Below are 18,738 nucleotides of genomic sequence, written 5' to 3'. Positions count from 1 at the left end.
ACGGGAGGATCCCCACTTCATCACTACCTCGGAGATGCTGTGTCCCATCGCTCGCGCGCCGACCGTAACACCACATTCAAACTCACTTAAATCTTGATAACCTACCATTGTAGCAGCAGTAATCGATCTAACAACTGCGCCAGTCATTTGTCTTATATAGGCGTTGCCGACCGCAGCACCACATTCTGCCTGTTTACATATCTCTGTATTTGAATAAGCATGCGTATACCAGTTTATTTGGTGCTTCGGTGTGTAAAGCCCTCATGTTCCGCTTATTGTGCAGAAGTTTCTGTTCTGTTATTGCAATTGCTGCATTACGCTATTGTCACTCATCTACAAACATAGGCCAATACGACGTATCTTGGAATACGTATCTTGCTTCGAATGATCCTTCCTGCTATATCCCTGAATATTGACCATTCCTCCCGAAACACCCTGTATAAAGGAAAGCCAACGACAGTGCGAACAAAAACCCCGAGAATCTGTTAGCAAGCATGTACTTTCAAATATTCGACGCGAGGTGAGGGCATAGATAAAAGTTATAAGAACTCTACCGTTACAGGGTTGTTCCTCACTTAGAGCCAATTAACAAATCAGATATCTTCAATATGCTTTGTAGCTGATCGTAGGAACGCACGCACATGTAGTAGTAGTAACACTACACTGTAAAACTTGATCAAAGCGGAACGTGTATAATTCGGAAATCTGCCAAAAGGGTATTTCAGTCTTGACACATTCAATACACTTCTATAGGCTAAAGTTTTATGCAAATCGGACCGTGCCTAACGCGGAAACGGAATGCAAATTTTAAAGCTTAATTAATAATTCATTGTATATGCGGAAAAGAGCTTATACAGTATTAGTGTATTACAGTATACATTGATTATTCACAACTCTACAAGAACTCTACTTTTAACACAATGTACAGCTCTGACATTGCGAATACGCGGAGCAAACGCAAGAAAAGAGGTTCGACGCAGCGTGGCGCTGTGCGTGTGGGCGTCAAACCGCGCTGCTGCGTGCAACAACGAAATAGTTACGCACAGTCTCAGTACATCAAAGGAAACGGTTCCTTCGTGAGCGTTCAGTTTGTCCGCGTTTCTCGTTTTCCAGTATTTCTGAAGCGCGGAGGCATGCAATAGAACATTATTGCGCAACTACGAACACCCTGCTGCTATCTGCGCCGTGAAAGGGGTGGGCGTTGTTTTTAAACAATGCTTTCACGCGGCAAGCTCAAGCATTCGAAAGAAATGCACAGCCTGCATTATTTTCTGCCAATTTCGGTTGACTAGTAATACTTTAGGTAAGAACATGACGTCGAACAAGAAGTATATGTCGCATACAATTAATATAAAAATTAAGGTAATCGACGCGAGTGAGAAAGATAAATTCACTGTGAGCGAAAAAATGTTGCGTTTCAAATGCGGTAAAACACAAATTTACGATACTTTAAGGACTGGCTGAAAGGGAACGGGCAAACGAAAAGAAAGTCGAAGAAGATGGGAAATGAAGAAATTAACGAGATACTGTGGAAATGGTCACTAATCCTTAGCTGCCATGGATGTTGTTAGAAGATGTTGTTAGAACACAATCACTATGGAGGAGTCTCTCACACAGCCTTTTTATTTTTTTAAATTTTGGTTACTTAATCAGTTGAAATCCATCCCCTCGACAGTTGTTTCGCAGTTCCCTTGGAACATATCTGTGGAAGAGGGGAAAGAGCCCATAAATTAAAACAAAGAATTACCAGCTATGCCAGAACTACAAATATTTATTCAAAGGTTGCTTCTTTTATCTATTATGTCGTCCTTGTGAATCGCCTGCTGTTGCTGCGATATGTTGGTGTCTGGGTTCTTCTTGCCAAGAAATACGAAATGGGAACTAACGCGTCAGCGCAATTAAAACGCAGAAGAAACGAAACACTCGAAGCTAAATCAGGATGACATTAACAGGCAGTTCGACGTGTAATATCCTTCACATTTTATCTCCGCCAGTTGTCTACCTCGTCAGACCTTCAATGTTCAGATACTGTCATCCTAAGTAAAGGGCGATATGATGGCACAACAATCGATAATCAGTAGAGGACATCAGGACTACTGAAACAGAAGCAGACTAAATGTATCTGAGAAGCACCTTCTGAGGATTGGAACACACCAGCATACATGGTGTAGCTCGAGTGTTCAGCTGAATTCGTCGTGAACGTACGAACTCACAAAGTGTACAAGTAATAGAATTAATCAGGTGGATGGTTGCATTCGAAAGGCTTGTACAGTATGATCTTATGTTCGATCTTTAATCTCCGTTGAGATCACTGAATCTCTTATATAAGCAGTGTTAGAAAATAGTCTCCCATATTTTTACAGGAGCTGTTATTGGTAAAAACAAGAAAAAGGCACTATAAAGATTGGAAACAAATACTTCTTGAGATAGGGGCCATTTTGTCCTATGACAGCCGCTTGCCTGTTGACAAAACAGTACGAGCTCTATGTAGTCACCAGTCATTCTTACATCCTTCTGGACTTCTCAAAAAATCACAAACTCATCCAAACACACGTGGTTGCCTTCGCATTTAATACATTCATGGTACGCACACTTTTGAGATGTGTGCACGTTGAAAGTAGGTGTGGAGTACATTGCCCTTTCAGGGTCACCTTCTCCAGAACGCTATTTCCTTCATCTTTTGCATTTTTTTTCAGTCATCACAGTTCACTTTCGGTAATGTATTTTAATGGTTTAAGGTCACCAGAATGGAATGACCATGATGCTGGACCTCCTCGACCAACCCATTGCTCAGTAAACGTTTGTGTTAGATGCTGTTGTACGAGGCGTAGAAATTGGTGTACCCTGTGGTGCGTTGTCTACAACCGTTGTCTTCGTTCAAGGGTGATGTTCTCCAATAACGCAGGTAATTTGTCGCGAAACAAACAGCTGGTTATAAACACCATCTGTTATTTTGTACAGTAAAATGTATGACCCTATTAGTCTGTCACCTACAGTTCCTGCCCACACATTGATGCTGATGCGGACCTGATGCCTTTCTTTCATGATCGCTCACGGATTTGCATTTCCCAACACGCAGTAGAATTTATTATTCTACTCTGAGAGAATCCCGCCTCAATCGTACATAAGACGCAAGTGTGATCTGTGAAACTTGAGCAGTTTGCATGAGAATCTATTGGCAGAACAACAATTTGACGAGGTATTCTCATGGTCTGAGACCTCGCACACTTTGCCACCTCATATATTTTCGAAACGAAAGAAAATGTGAGACGTACAATTGACCAGGGAGGCTCGCACAATGGACAGGAATGCAGAATCCATAAATGCAAAAAAACATCGCTTTCAACACAAGTTACATTTTTTTAAATGGCTCATATATGGTTTTATTTCACTGAAATCAAGACCAGAGGTACAGTTGCTGACGGCAAACTTGTTTCCACCGTTATAAGCCTCAAACCTTCTAAAACACGAAGATTAAAAAGGATGGCAATGGCGCCGCAGTTTCTATAGTAATGTGCAGAGCAAGGGTTCGGGACAGTGCAGGCAACCTGCATCACAGCATTACGGCAGAAACTGTGGCACGGTTTCCATTATTTGATGTGGTGCTACAGAAGAATGCTGAAGATTAGATAGGTAGATCACATAACTAATGAGGAAGTATTGAATAGGATTGGGGAGAAGAGAAGTTTGTGGCACAACTTGACCAGAATAAGGGATCGGTTGGTAGGACATGTTCTGAGGCACCAAGGGATCACCAATTTGGTATTGGAGGGCAGCGTGGAGGGTAAAAATCGTAGAAGGAGACCAAGAGATGAATACACTAAGCAGATTCAGAAGGATGTAGGTTGCAGTAGGTACTGGGAGATGAAGAAGCTTGCACAAGATAGAGTAGCATGGAGAGCTGCATCAAACCAGTCTCAGGACTGAAGACCGCAACAACAAAAACAAGTATTCCAGAACGTATAAGGTTTAGAGCAGTCAAACCATTATTTGAAGCCTAAGTATTCCAGAACGTATAAGGTTTAGAGCAGTCAAACAAAGCCTGCCATTACAAATTGTTCTTCTAGTTTTCAATTCGGTATAAAAAATGTATATATGCTGTTTAAAAAACGTAACTTTATGTTGAAAGTGATGTTTGTTTGCCTGTAGGGATTGTGCGTTCTTGTCCTTTGTGTGAGTCCCTCTCGCATGTGTATCAGTGACCAATTGCAGGTCTCGCATTTTGTTTCATTGCGGCAATATATGAGGTGATAATGTTAGGTGGGACAACCTGCATAAACAAAGAAACTGTCTGTACAGAACTCATCATTGAAGAGCGTGGTTTATATCTCCAACAGCTCCAATACTTCGCACACTTGCTTCAGGCCTATCTTCTACTGGTAGGAACACTTATCCCTTCATATCCGGTGCGCAAACTGTGCAAGATCACTATCCATGTTTCTAGTCATACCACCTGCTGAATATTATTTATTTCTGATTGAATTTACTGTTGAGTACGCCGTTCGGAGTATGTGACACGTGTCTGTCCATTTATGTCGCTCTGAATAGTGTCAGCAGTGGATATCAAGTTTGTGTGTGTGTGTGTGTGTGTGTGTGTGTGTGTGTGTGTGTGTGTGTGCAAGCGCGCGCATAAAGTGTACGTTCGATGTGTACAGGCTGTAAACAATAACTGTTTACAGCGTACCACAGTGGTATTGGGAGAATCAAGAACAACAATTTAATATCGGACACTTGCGGTCTATCACGCCGGGAAACAACCTCAAATTAGGCTATAAAAGCCATCTAATCTATAGGACATGCGCTCCGCGCGAGATATTTAATATCGTCACACCGTCTTACGCCAGTACCTTAGTGGTGAAATTACAAACCGTAAAATTGACGTCTTTGTCAGTTAAATCTCACAGTTTTGAAATTTTAGCAGCGTAACATTAATAATTAATCATTTGTTTCTCTGGCCTCCTTACCACGAGACAACTTTGTTTGTAGGGGTTGAGTTACAGCGGATTGTCTGACGTACACGCATAATTTTTAACGTTTGTAGATACAAAATTACGGACACAGCTTTTTTTTTTTTAATGCAACTATATAATTTTCCTGTGGTAATGGAAACCTTCTTAGAAGAGGATATCAATGAGATAATATGAATGAAATTTGACCAAGTAGTATAAATATAACAGCGCCGCAAACCTCTGTCCCACAATCACGATATGAGGCTCCAGAAACGTCTGCCCATCTGTACCAGGCATTAACAATCACGTAACACGGGTACGGTTCGTATGTTCATTATTCTGCCTGACGTTGAGTATTGACACATGCTGTAAAGATATTCCGTCCAGAAAAAACGTCACATTGAATTTTATCTGGACATATTGCAGCACAGGCCCATGCAAAACTGCGTTACGTGTCTTTGCGGTACGTCGGTGTTCAGTTGTTTTAATTATCCCCACAGATAAAGAAATATCACGGCATGTTAATTCTGGTCAGTGGGTAAGCCACTTTACGTTTTCCGAAAGAGCTTTCCCGTGTTCACCATCCGGAAAGAGCGAGACTTCCGTCATGTTGCTCCTCATGGACTGGCTGATGTCAAGTGGCATGTGTTCTAATAATTGGGGCAGCATAGCTGCTAGGAACGGCAGATACATGTGACTTATTGTAATACCATCAATAAAACACGGACAAATCAAGTGATTCTTGTAAATCCAGCACCACGCATTGACAGACCAAGGCCGCTGTTTATACACCAGTTATCAGCTAGACTAGATTATCAACTCATTAACATTGCATGTTGATAAGAATTATTTCTCCAAGGTTTTGTAAAAGCCGAATCGTGCGTAAAATATTCTCCCTTAGAAACGCAGCATCAGTCTATAGTTTTTGTAGGCAGTATTCAGGGAAGTGTAGCCGACTTTTAAAGGGTGTTGACGGAGCGAAATGCGGAAAAGATGAAATGAAAAGGGTCCGCCCAAGACAGTACTAACGCATAAAGCGTATTTTGAGTTATTTTTTATGTTACAAACACTGTTAATTTCGAAAACAAGATTAAGTACAATAGAGCGAAACAGTTTACACACAGGACAGTTCTTAAACAGCGACATAAGCGGAAATATTTTTTACCAGCTCATGTTCCATTCGAATATACAGCAGGTGACGTGGTCAGACTAATCCTTTCTAAATTTAGTTTGATCACTTTCTCCCACCAGACCCTAAACTCTCTAGGAATATACAGAATCCAGGCATATTAATGTCAACAACAATGAGGAACCTGAATAACCAGCTTTGTAGGACGCACCGCTGCGGGACGTGCAGGAAAAGAGTCAATGAGCTGCTAGAAGTTACCGACAAGGATGCGGAGCCATGCAGACTCCACTCCAGCGCCGGGGCCACCTGCGCTGGATACCTAGAAGCCATGGCGTGAACAGCCCGATCGGGGTGGTCCCACAGATTGTCGACTGGGTTTTAATCTAGTGAGTCTGGTGATCAGGGGAGTAAAGTAATTAATCCTGGTGCTCTTAAAACCATGTATACAGGGTGTTACCAAAGGGTACGGCCAAACTTTCAGGAAACATTCCTCACACACAAATAAAGAGAAGATGTTATGTGGACATGTGTCCGGTACAGCTTAGTTTCCATGTTAGAGCTCATTTTAGTTTCGTCAGTATGTACTGTACTTCATCGATTCACCGCCATGTGGCCCAGTTGAAGGAAGGCAATGTTGACTTCGGTACTTGTGTTGACATGCGACTCATTGCTCTACAGTACTAGCATCAAGCACATAAGTACGTAGCATCAACAGGTTAGTGTTCATCACGAACGTGGTTTTGCAGTCAGTGCAATGTTTACAAATGCGGAGTTGGCAGATGCCCATTTGATGCATGTATTAGCACGGGGTAATAGGGGTGGCGCGGTACGTTTGTATCGAGACAGATTTCCAGAACGAAGGTGTCCCGACAGGAAGACGTTCGAAGCAATTGATCGGCATCTTAGGGAGCACGGAACATTCCAGCCTATGACTCGCGACTGGGGAGGACCTACAATGACGAGGACACCTGCAATAAACGAGGCAATTCTTCGTGCAGTTGACGATAACCCTAATGTCAGCGTCAGAGAAGTTGCTGCTATACAAGGTAACGTTGACCACGTCACTGTATGGAGAGCGCTACGGGAGAACCAGTTGTTTCCGTACCATGTACAGCGTGCGCACGCACTATCAGCAGCTGATTGGCCTCCACGGGTACACTTCTGCGAATGGTTCATCCAACAGTGTGTCAATCCTCATTTCAGTGCAAATGTTCTCTTTACGGATGAGGCTTCATTCCAACGTGATCAAATTGTAAATTTTCACAATCAACATGTGTGGGCTGACGAGAATCCTCACGCAATTGTACAACCACGTCATCAACACAGATTTTCTGTGAACGTTTGGGCAGGCATTGTTGTTTATGTCTTGATTGGGCCCCATGTTCTTCCACCTACGCTCAATGGAGCACGTTATCACGATTTCATACGGGATACTCTACCCGTGCTGATAGAACACGTGCTTTTACAACTACGACACAACATGTGGTTCATGCACGATGGAGTTCCTGCACATTTCAGTCGAAGTGTTCGTACGCTTCTCAACAACAGATTCGGTGACCGATGGATTGGTAGAGGCGGACCAATTCCATGGCCTCGAAGCTCTCCTGACCTCAACCCTCTTGACTTTCATTTATGGGGGCATTTGAAAGCTCTTGTCTACACAACCCCGGTACCAAATGTAGAGACTCTTCGTGCTCGTATTGTGGACGGCTGTGATACAATACGCCATTCTCCAGGGCTGCATCAGCGCATCAGGGATTCCATGCGACGGAGGGTGGATGCATGTATCCTCGCTAACGGAGGACATTTTGAACATTTCCAGTAACGAAGTGTTTGAAGTCACGCTGGTACGTTCTGTTGCTGTGTGTTTCCATTCCATGATTAGTGTGATTTGAAGAGAAGTAATAAAATGAGCTCTAACATGGAAAGTAAGCGTTTCCGGACACATGTCCACGTAACATATGTTCTTTCTTTGTGTGAGGAATGTTTCCTGAAAGTTTGGCCGTACCTTTTTGTAACACCCTGTATACATTGCGAGCTGTGACACGTTACGTTGTCCTGCTGGTGGATGCCAACGTCCCGAGGGAAAAAAAAACGATCTGAATGTAGAGGTGAAAATAGTCCCCAAGGATAGACGCGTATTCATGTTGATCCATTCTGCCTTCCAGAATGACCAGATGACCCAGGGAAAGCCACAACAACATTCCCCAGATCTTAACAATTACTCTTCCTGCCTGGATCATTACGACGATTCTCGCATTTTTTTTTTTTTTTTTTTTTTTTTTGTCCAATGGAGTATAAAACGTGATTCATCAGAAAAGGCCCCGTGTCGCTATTCGTTGACATCCAGCTGCGATACTGCCGTGCAAATTCCAGCCTTCGTCGCCGATGAACAGCAGAGAGCATGGGTACGTGAACCAGACCCCTGCTGCAGAGGCATATACACCGTAATACTCGCTGAACGGTCGTTACGGAGACAGCTGCTCAACAGTGGTACGTCTGTTCGTCCATAGACGTCTCTGCAGTCGTCGTTTACCCTCATCTGTGACCCGTGGTAGACTACAATTGCCTCGGCCACCATTTTGGATAGCGCTGTTTTGTCATGCATGATATACTTCAACCACGGCAGTACGTAAACAGTTTACAAATTTAGACGTTTCGGAAATACTTCAAAGCCGATGATCTTGTCCTTTTGGAGTCAGATAAGACGCTCTGGACGCTCTGTATCCTCAATAGGATAAAGGCGATACCATAACCAATCTGCACCGTTTTCTGCGTCTCTCGGACACGCTTTATACACCCTACACTGCTAGAACTGCCACTTGCCGTCTATGAATGGTTATTGCACGTTGAAGTCGAACATAGGCGGTGTTCCCATTAATGTAATTGGACCGTGTAGATGTCTCAGAACACTTCTTTCAACAACGCCACTCGAACATTCAGGATGTCTGTTAGTGACGTGTACCGCTGCTTGAAGGTTAGCTGAATTTCTGTCATCAGTTACCGTACTTTTCGTTGATGTATTTTGTCTCCACACTTCCAATATCGACACGTATTTCAAATTCAAGCCATTGCCACATTTTTCTGTCTGTATGTTAGGGGTAGTCTCGGGAACTACTATACCGATCCTAATATGGTTTTCACTAACCGACAGGTCAGTTCACAAGGAAGGTCAGTGTGTATAATTTATTACCGTTGCGCCAGACAAGTCGTCCGGCCGTAGAGAAGACTTCGTGCTACCCGTGCGTAGCCGGGGCGGGCCGCCACTCTTGAATATCTCTATAATATTTGAAAAATAGAGCGTGAAGGCTTGATACAATGGGGATACCTTTCAGTATACAACTGTACCGCTGCTCTAAAAGTTTGTCCACTTTTGTTCACTATAAACGAAAACCAGATCCACTTCAACGACTGCCGTAGACACTGCGGAAGTTTGAGTAGTTGCACGACTGAGTTGCCTGATCGCTGCAACAGCAGAGTGCAGACTGGTGGGCATCACTCGCACAGGTAAACAGAAGAACGGTTCCTGAGTTACGTGTCTGCTCACATTTCGCATAGTAAGGCATACGATTGTGGGACCTCTACTCCTGAGGACGGCAGTACAGTGTTTTTTGACGCTGTGGTCATTTTAGCATTTGTTCAAGTACTACACATGTAATGTCACTGAAATCCTCTTTGAATTCTCATTTTAATGAAATAGGTTCGATGTTACCAGCCGGCAGCTGTAACGTTAATAACAATTTAAATAAACTTTTTAATATAACACATTTTTAAAACGGACAGAAAAGTGTAAATTAATTTTCTCTAGCCCCATAGGGATTGCTAACTCATACAAATGGCCCTGAAAATTTGTGCTTGTGAATTATTAATAGATATGACAAGACTAGTAAAATATAAAACGAAAAACTTGGATCACATGTAATAGATAACGAATGCATGAATATTTTACCTAAAATACTAACAATTTTATGACACTGCGAATGATACGAATTCTTCAGTGATTTTTGTCAGCGACAACTATTATCGCTGCATGCACTCCACGTTTTACGTTTTAGGTTTTAGAAGTCTCTTCGCAGCTATTAAAAATTCACAGCCACAAATTTCAGGACTGTCTATATCCGATTATATGGAGTAAGGAGAAATTATTTTATACGTCTTAGTCATTGAGGAAGGGCAAACCTACGTTTCTAGCATTTGTAGACTTAGAGAAAGCTTTTGACAATGTTGACTGGAATACTCTCTTTCAAATTCTGAAGGTGGCAGGGGTAACACACAGGGAGCGAAAGGCTATTTACAATTTGTACAGAAACGAGATGGCAGTCATAAGAGTAGAGGGACACGAAAGGGAAGCAGTGGTTGGGAAGGGAGTGAGACAGGGTTGTAGTCTCTCCCCGATGTTATTCAATCTGTATATTGAGCAAGCAGTGAAGGAAACAACAGAAAAATTCGGAGTAGGTATTAAAATCCATGGAGAAGAAATAAAAACTTTGAGGTTCGCCGATGACATCGTAATTCTGTCAGAGACAGCAAAGGACTTGGAAGAGCAGTTGAGCGGAATGGATAGTGTCTTGAAAGGAGGATATAAGATGAACATCAACAAAAGCAAAACGACGATAATGGAATGTAGTCGAATTAAATCGGGTGATGCTGAGGGAATTAGATTAGGAAATGAGACACTTAAAGTAGTAAAGGAGTTCTGCTATTTGGGGAGCAAAATAACTGATGATGGTCGAAGTAGAGAGGATATAAAATGTAGACTGGCAATGGCAAGGAAAGCGTTTCTGAAGAAGAGAAATTTGTTAACATCGAGTATAGATTTAAGTGTCAGGAAATCATTTCTGAAAGTATTTGTATGGAGTGTAGCCATGCATGGAAGTGAAACATGGACGATAAATAGTTTGGACAAGAAGAGAATAGAAGCTTTTGAAATGTGGTGCTACAGAAGAATGCTGAAGATTAGATGGGTAGATCACATAACTAATGAGGAGGTGTTGAATAGGATTGGGGAGAAGAGAAGTTTGTGGCGCAACTTGACCAGAAGGAGGGATCGGTTGGTAGGACATATTATGAGGCATCAAGGGATCACCAATTTAGGACTGAAGACAGCAACAACAAACAGTCATTATTACAAACATTTTATGCTAAAAAGTTTTTTCTTTAAATTATTATTTTCTGTTTTTTAGTCTTGCATGTCTGAAATTTTTCAAAAGATTTGAAACATGTTGATGAGATTACAACAGAGACATGTGGCAAACCTCATGTTTTACTTTCTCTTTACTTGAGTCCACCAAGATATTGCCTCCTCCTCTCTCGAAAAGACCGTGAAGGTAAAAATTAGAGAGGATCGAGCTCACACAGAGACTTACTAGCAATCGTTCCTACCGTGAAACATTCACAACTGAAACAGGAAAAAGGGTATATAGTAGGACTGCACAAACTACTCTCCGTCACACGCCAGACAAGAAATCGATTTAATATTGCATGTTCATGAGGTATGTTGAAAGATTCAAGGCTATTGCTCATCGGGAACATAGTCTGAAATCAACTGCAAAATCTGTGCCGAACAGAAGTATATAGTACCTTCCGCCACATACCAGATAGAAAAGCCTAGTTAATATTTCGTTGTCATGCAGTTTAGCACTATGTTGAAAGTTTCCTCTCCCTAGCTCATCAGGAATTAGTTTAACATCAACTGCAGAATTTGTTCCGGGCAAACAGACAAGAAAGCGACATTAAAAAAAAGTTAAAAATACTTGTGTACGGCCAGGAAACTTACCGCTTTTTCGCTATAACGTAGCGAAACCAGCACCTCGACATACTTACTTGTTCTTCATATACTCTGACTAACAATACAAGGTGAAACGCCCACAAGGCGTGGTCGGATGTTAATGGGCTTCGTACAAGCACACACAGTCGGCTGGCATGCAAACAATTAGACTTGAAATGCTCTCTGACAGGCAGCATGGTCACCAGACTGCACTGAAGTTGTTTAAGTTTAGTACTGTTATCAGGTCTGATGTGACATTTAAGGGGCGTGAACAGCATTAGCTTTTGAGCGATCAGTATGAAGGACACCGAGATGTCATGTACTCGAATGAGATAGTGTTATCAGCACCTGACAGAAAATGGCTCGTCGTGGGTCTCCATTTGGTCTGCTGGCCGAGTCGTGCAATATCCAGAAATGAGGGTCATTGGGATGTAACAATGGCCCGTTGTTGGATTGCATAAGAGTGTGAGGGTAGGTATGATCGTAGTCGTCTTCCCGTCGAGTACATCTGACAACCACAAGGTAGGAACACCGTAATGAACACGAAGTACATCGTAACCCTTTCACATCCGCGCCTGCCATCCGAGAACAAGTAATGGACTCCACGAACATACTCTGTCATTCAGCTCCAAGCACCATTGATCCAGACTACCAACAACTGGCTAGGGAGTTAAGGTCCCACACTTAGGCTGCCGTCAACATCGCAACACAAACAGCTTCGTTTGGAGTGGTGCCGTGATGGGGACTATGGACTATTGATGATCGATGATCGTGGTTCTGCACCACCCAGCATGACTATCGCTGGCAAGTAGAGCGGCGTTCTGAGCAGAGGTTTACATTCTTCCAATGTATTCGAGGGGTACAGCGGTGTTATTCCCAGCGCCATGGTGTGAAAGCCCACTGGATATGAATTCAAGTTATTGTTTGCAGTGATTGAGGGAAATCTGACAGCATGAAGACACGTGACGGTGTCGTAACCGAATTTTTCAACTGTACAATGCTCGTCCACACATGACATATGCCTCTATGAACTGTCTGCTTGGTGATGAGGTACTCCCGTGTTCAGATCTGTCATTGATAGAAGCCCGCATCTCATGGTCGTGCGGTAGCGTTCTCGCTTCCCGCGCCCGGGTTCCCGGGTTCGATTCCCGGCGGGGTCAGGGATTTTCTCTGCCTCGTGATGGCTGGGTGTTGTGTGTTGTCCTTAGGTTAGTTAGGTTCAAGTAGTTCTAAGTTCTAGGGGACTGATGACCATAGATGTTAAGTCCCGTAGTGCTCAGAGCCATTTGAACCATTTGAGCCATCGATAGAACATGGTCAACTATGTCCCAACGCCAGAATCCAGGATTTCTTGGACCAGTTACAACTGTTGTGGGGAAGCTTGCCTCAGGAAAGTATACAAGGGTTTTATGACACCTTTCCCAACAGTATCAGTTGGGTTGGGTTGTTTTGGGGGAAGAGACTAAACTACGAGATCATCGGTATCATCGGATTTGGGAAGGACGGGGAAGGAAGTCGGTCGTGCCCTTTCAAAAGAACCATCCTGGGATTTGCTTGGAGCGATTTAGGGAAATCACGGAAGACCTAAATCAGGATGGCTGCACGCGGAACAGCATCAGTCCATACATCCAAGCCAGAAGACATGCAGCGTCATATAGGAGGGCTCATTCTGCCAAGTCGATTCCGTAATCACATATATAACATACATACCTCTCAAACCAAGAAGTTTCATTTCGTTCCTCCTCCCCTCCTGTCTGCTTCATAGTTTTTGATGGGCTGTGTATTTTATGTAGCATCTTATCTGTGTCTCCACATATAGTGGGACAGCAGTATTCTTTTGTAGCGTGATCGTGACCTGAGCTGACCACGTCGCGCAGAGGTGTCCATTACAGCAGTGTCTGGGCGGATCTCCCATCGACCCGTTCTGGGAAGGCGTTGCGTGTCGAATACAGTTATTGAACAAACAGCTCCCGCGGTGTCAAGGCAGTGCTCTGGCTCAATGGGAGTGCATTCCAGGAGACGAAAATCTTCCATTAAAAATCACTGACAGTAGCCATTCATTGAGCAATAGAACTTATCTAGTTAGGAGCACTAGCATGCACGACTTTGTTAAGACGACTAGCTGTAACTCGGAAATAACGGAACGAATATGGTTCAGAAAAGAAGATAACTGAAAAAATTGTGAGAATTTCCTGTTTCTGAATCAAAGTGACATTTACAGATAATTGTAGGATTGGTAATCTGGCCTCCATTGTCACTGTATTTATTGTCACTGCATTTACTGTTCTCTTCCATGTAGTTTTAACTACGATATACTTGTATGACGGATTTTTTACGATTTGTGAGGGGGTTTGATAGTGAATCTCCATGTACATCTTCATGGATACTCTGCAAATCACACTTAAGTGTCTGGAACAGGGTTCATCGAACCACCTTCACACTAATTCTCTATTATTTCACTCTCGAACAGAGCCAGTAAAAATCGAAACCTGTATCTTTCCGTGCGAGCTCTGACTTCTCTTATTTTATTACGATGATCGTTTCTTCCTATGTAGGTCGGCTTCAAAAAAATATCTTCGCATTCAGAGGAGAAAGTTGGTGATTGAAATATTGGTATAACCGAAGTTTAATAGATTACTTTTAGCATTCAAGTGGATGACCTCAGACTTTTCGTTACTTATGATCAATTGCCAATTTTCGCACCATAGAGATCTAGTAAAAATGTTTATTAGAACCCCTTGACCTAGGCTTCAACGTCTTCTTCGGAAGGATCAATGATCGGCAGTGGTTACATAATGTTGCCCATATAATCAACGTCAGTCATTGATCCGAAGAAGACGTTTTCAAAGACTTGAAACCTAGGTCTAGGTATTTTAATAAACCTTTTTACTACAGCAACTGATTTGACTGTTTGTGAGCTTTTCCTCGAATAAAAATATAAAACTACACTGAGTTTCTCTCCTTCCCTCTTCTCTCTTCGGGCCAGTATGGTACATATTTCGCTTTCCGCCACAAATAACCCTTTCGTGACCTGCAGCACCTTGCAGGTTCATCTTCAAACGAGTTGGTTTCTACATAACGCACCAGATCTATTAAAATCTCACAGAGAAGTGCCGGTTGTCAAGTTGTCACAGACATCTCACGAACTGCGCAGAACCATTCTCACAATGTTTTGTGCTTAGCAGTGCAGCGCATAATTCCCTTTCACTGTGTCTGAACTGTTGTACATCAGATTAATAACTCATTTTCATTCTTACTGAGGAAGATAAGCGCGGGTATTAATAACAGTAGGCTATCGGCCAAACAGTGTCTCTAACCCATATAATTCGCTGAAAAGGCGTAATCAGAAGATGTGACGCACTTAACAGATTTACAGTTGTAAGTAGCTTTATGGACCCTATCTCGATTCTTATCGGTTATCGTGAGATACGGTTCAAGATCACGGATTTTGACAGGTGCTTTGTCCACATGATGGTTGTTATCGACTGCGTGAGAAGATCTTTAATCTTTTGTGTCGACAAAAAAAGTAAAGTTAAGCCATCGCGAGTGACAACTTCCGGAGGAGATTTCCCTTTAGAAACAAGGCATGAAAGATAGCTGCGTCCTTGCTTCCAAATTGCCATGAACTTTAAAGGCTCAGAATGAGCCCATTGGATCGCCTTTGTCTGGGAAGAGAAGAGATAAATAAAATAGCTGTGAAAGGTCACACAGTGCATTTGATACAGCTAGACTTCCATCGTAAGACATTAAGAACTCATTGGGCTCACAATTCAAAAATAATTTGTTTAGCCGCGAGGGATTAGCCGAGCGGTCTTGGACGCTGCAGTCTCGGACTGTGCTGCTGGTCCCGGCGGAGGTCAGAGTCCTCCCTCAGGCATGTGTCTTTGTTCTTAGGATAATTTAGGTTAAGTAGTGTATAAGCTTAGGGACTGATGACCTTAGCAGTTAAGTCCCATAAGATTTCACACACATTTTTTTAATTTGTTTGTTTACTGCTATACATTGGCAGAAAAAGTGAGGTATGTAGTATAGTCGTGCAGCCAGATGTCCTCAGTACAGGATATTTTTAATCCGTTTTGACAATATCTTCAAACTTAATAGAGGATAGTTTCCAGTAAGACTGATGTGTGGAGACCGCTTGTTCATAAACTATTCCGCTCTGGTTGAATATTGAAATTACAGTAATTTTCTCCACACACAGAACTACTGTAACCTTCTTTGATTTGAACGAGCTGGGTTATTTGCAGTCGATGGTTGCATGTTTCGTTGTTGAATAATTCTTAATACAGATTTTGTTGAACGTAAGGGATAAACTAACAAGCGTCGTTGAAGCCCCTTTTGTACTTTCTGCTTAGGCATTAGCATTAGCAGTGCTGTCATCCGTTTTTGTGTACATGCCTCTGTAAACTCCCTTGGTGTTGGTAACTTACAGGGTGTTTCCGTAAGAGCGTGCAGAAATTTAACACGACACAGAGGTCGGAGAAGCCAGCTTACGGAGGTAACAGGAATTAAATCATATCACTGTGTACTTGTTTATTTACGTTAGTTAACTGCAAAAACCATCACTGACACAATGAAGGTATCATTTGTATTGTATCTTACAAAATGTGCTGAAACTGTAGACTATCAACCTCAAAGCAAGCATGACATCGGCGAACAAAATTCTGATGCACCCGGACAAATATCCCTGGTGTGTTTCAAATCACACCACAGGCAGATACTATTCTGGCAATTAATTTCTTCTCCGTTTCCACTGGGGTCTCATACGCAAGTATTTTTAGATATCCCCATAGAAAGTAATCATGGGGATTCAGGTCAGGTGACCTCGCAGGCCGTGGAATAGGATCTCCCCTTCCAATCCAACTACCAGGAAATACTGTACCGGTACTGCTCCATCATGTTTTACTGTTCGTCTCTGAATAGCACTGAGTAATAGGGTCTGTCGTTGGTTCATAATGCGGTCTGTCTTGTAACAATCTAAATACGGTGCAACGGAGCAACCTCATGGACAAGAAAGTAAACAAAACCTGCACGTGACTTCCTGGTAATCGGACTGGTCCTCCTTGTTTTCTTACAGAAGATAGATAATGTACATGCAGATAAACAGCACGGTACGTGCAAACTTGTGCGCACGTTAGTTGTAAATAAGCTGGAAAACAGTACTGCTAGACAAAGCGATAGATAAGTTTACTTCCATATCTCCTTAAATTGGCTTCTGCGACCTCAGGTTCTCTACCTCAAACTGTTCAGTGGAGCATTCTCTATATCATGTTATAATTTTGACTCTGTTACGGGAACACCCTGTATAGTGTGTGTTTGATTGAATTGGGGGAGGGGGCCAAACAGCGAGATCATCGGCCCCATCGAATTAGGGAAGGATGGAGAAGGAAGTCTGCCGTGCAATTTCAAAGGAACCATCCCGGCATTGGCCTCAAGCTATTTAGGGAAATCACGGGGAACGCCGGGCGCGGGTTTGAACAGTCGTCCTCCCGAATGCGAGTCCAGTGTGCTAATCACTGCGCCACCTCGCAGGAAAATGTCTCTGTCATTGACAGCTTACATCTAGGGATTTGCATAAAGTGAAGTATCATTTTGGTTTTATTTCACTTCAGTTCAGCACTTAAAACCACTCATTCCTGTTGGAATGCTACCAGAATGAATCACAAATTGAACAAAGTAAATTATTTATTCTTAAAAAAATGTACAGTACAATAAAATTGAATAAATATGAAGTACACAATTTCGGATTCTACTCTAAATGTAATTTCGAGATTGGCAGAATATATGTTTGTCTTTCTTTAGACCACACCCCTTTAGATGAACACAAGGCTGGCTTATACTAGTTGACGGTGAGAAACAGAAGACCTACACACTGACTGGCACTCTCAAAAAAAAGCTCAGTGGACAAGCAAATGGAACTCAACACATTTACTGTGAGTGTTTCCCTAACCACCGAACCGGAGTGCACATATCACCTACTGAATTACGAACAGCAATTGTACTGTACTGATGGTGTGCTCGTTAGGGCGTTGGCCACTGTGCAGATGATGTATGTGCCGTACCTGCAATTCTGTACATACATAGTGAAGGCAATATTCCATCAGAAAACTCCTTGGGCTGATATGATCTCAGTACAAGACGGAACACGAGTCAAGATTTCTGTTTGCTCATTAGCCAGGAACAGAGATTCGACTCAAATATTCTTCCGTAAAAACAGATTTCAGTGTGTACTAGGTTCCACAGATGGGTAAAGAATCGTCACTCGAATAAGCAGAAGCCCAACTCTCTTCACGGAGAAACCACACACTCTTTGTGTGGAAAGTAACACTTCTCGAAATCTAACTGCTGGATTTTCCACAGTGTCTGTCGCCAGTGAAGTCACTAGGTCGACCCCAGAGAGATGTGCCTCTCCGCGCCAAATGCCCGATCCCTCTAGGACACGCAGTGTCTGCATTTAAGCTCAGGCAACGAAACCCAGCAGCCAATACAAAAACATTACCTCCAAAAGCATTGGTCATGGATCTGCCAGCCAATCACCTGAACCTCTTACTCCATTCAGAACGTTTTCTAGAAGTTTCCACTTCCCCTCCTACATCTTTATAGCACTCCGCCAACCAAATACACATCTCTGTTTTATGGTGGGAAGCGTGCCTCGGCACTTCCCATGAGAAGATTTCTTGGAGGTCACTCATGTCGATCTTTTGTGACCCCACACACACTAAAAGAATGTCTTTTTGCTTGGTCCGCCTCCTGACGTTCTTTTGCCAGGTGTGATATCTCCCACCAGCACTGATCGCGCTACCGGCCTCTGCTGCGGTCTCGCCATTGTGAAAACGCCGCTTTCTTGCTCTGCCCTCCCTCTCACAGGGCAGCAATTGTCCACCCCTGCTGAA

At 42.8% G+C, this 18,738-nt stretch overlaps 1 protein-coding gene across 7 annotated transcripts in view; it reads right to left on the bottom strand.

Annotated features, from left to right (window-relative positions):
* Positions 1 to 18,738, bottom strand: part of LOC126355404 (ninjurin-2-like) — a 144,164-nt gene that overhangs the window by 118,772 nt on the left and 6,654 nt on the right. The window lies entirely within an intron of this gene.

The sequence above is a fragment of the Schistocerca gregaria genome, chromosome 3 (assembly GCF_023897955.1).
Source record: "Schistocerca gregaria isolate iqSchGreg1 chromosome 3, iqSchGreg1.2, whole genome shotgun sequence".
Taxonomy (NCBI): Eukaryota; Metazoa; Arthropoda; class Insecta; order Orthoptera; family Acrididae; genus Schistocerca; species Schistocerca gregaria.
Note: the sequence above shows the minus strand (reverse complement) of the source record. Positions and strands in the feature narration are given on the sequence as shown.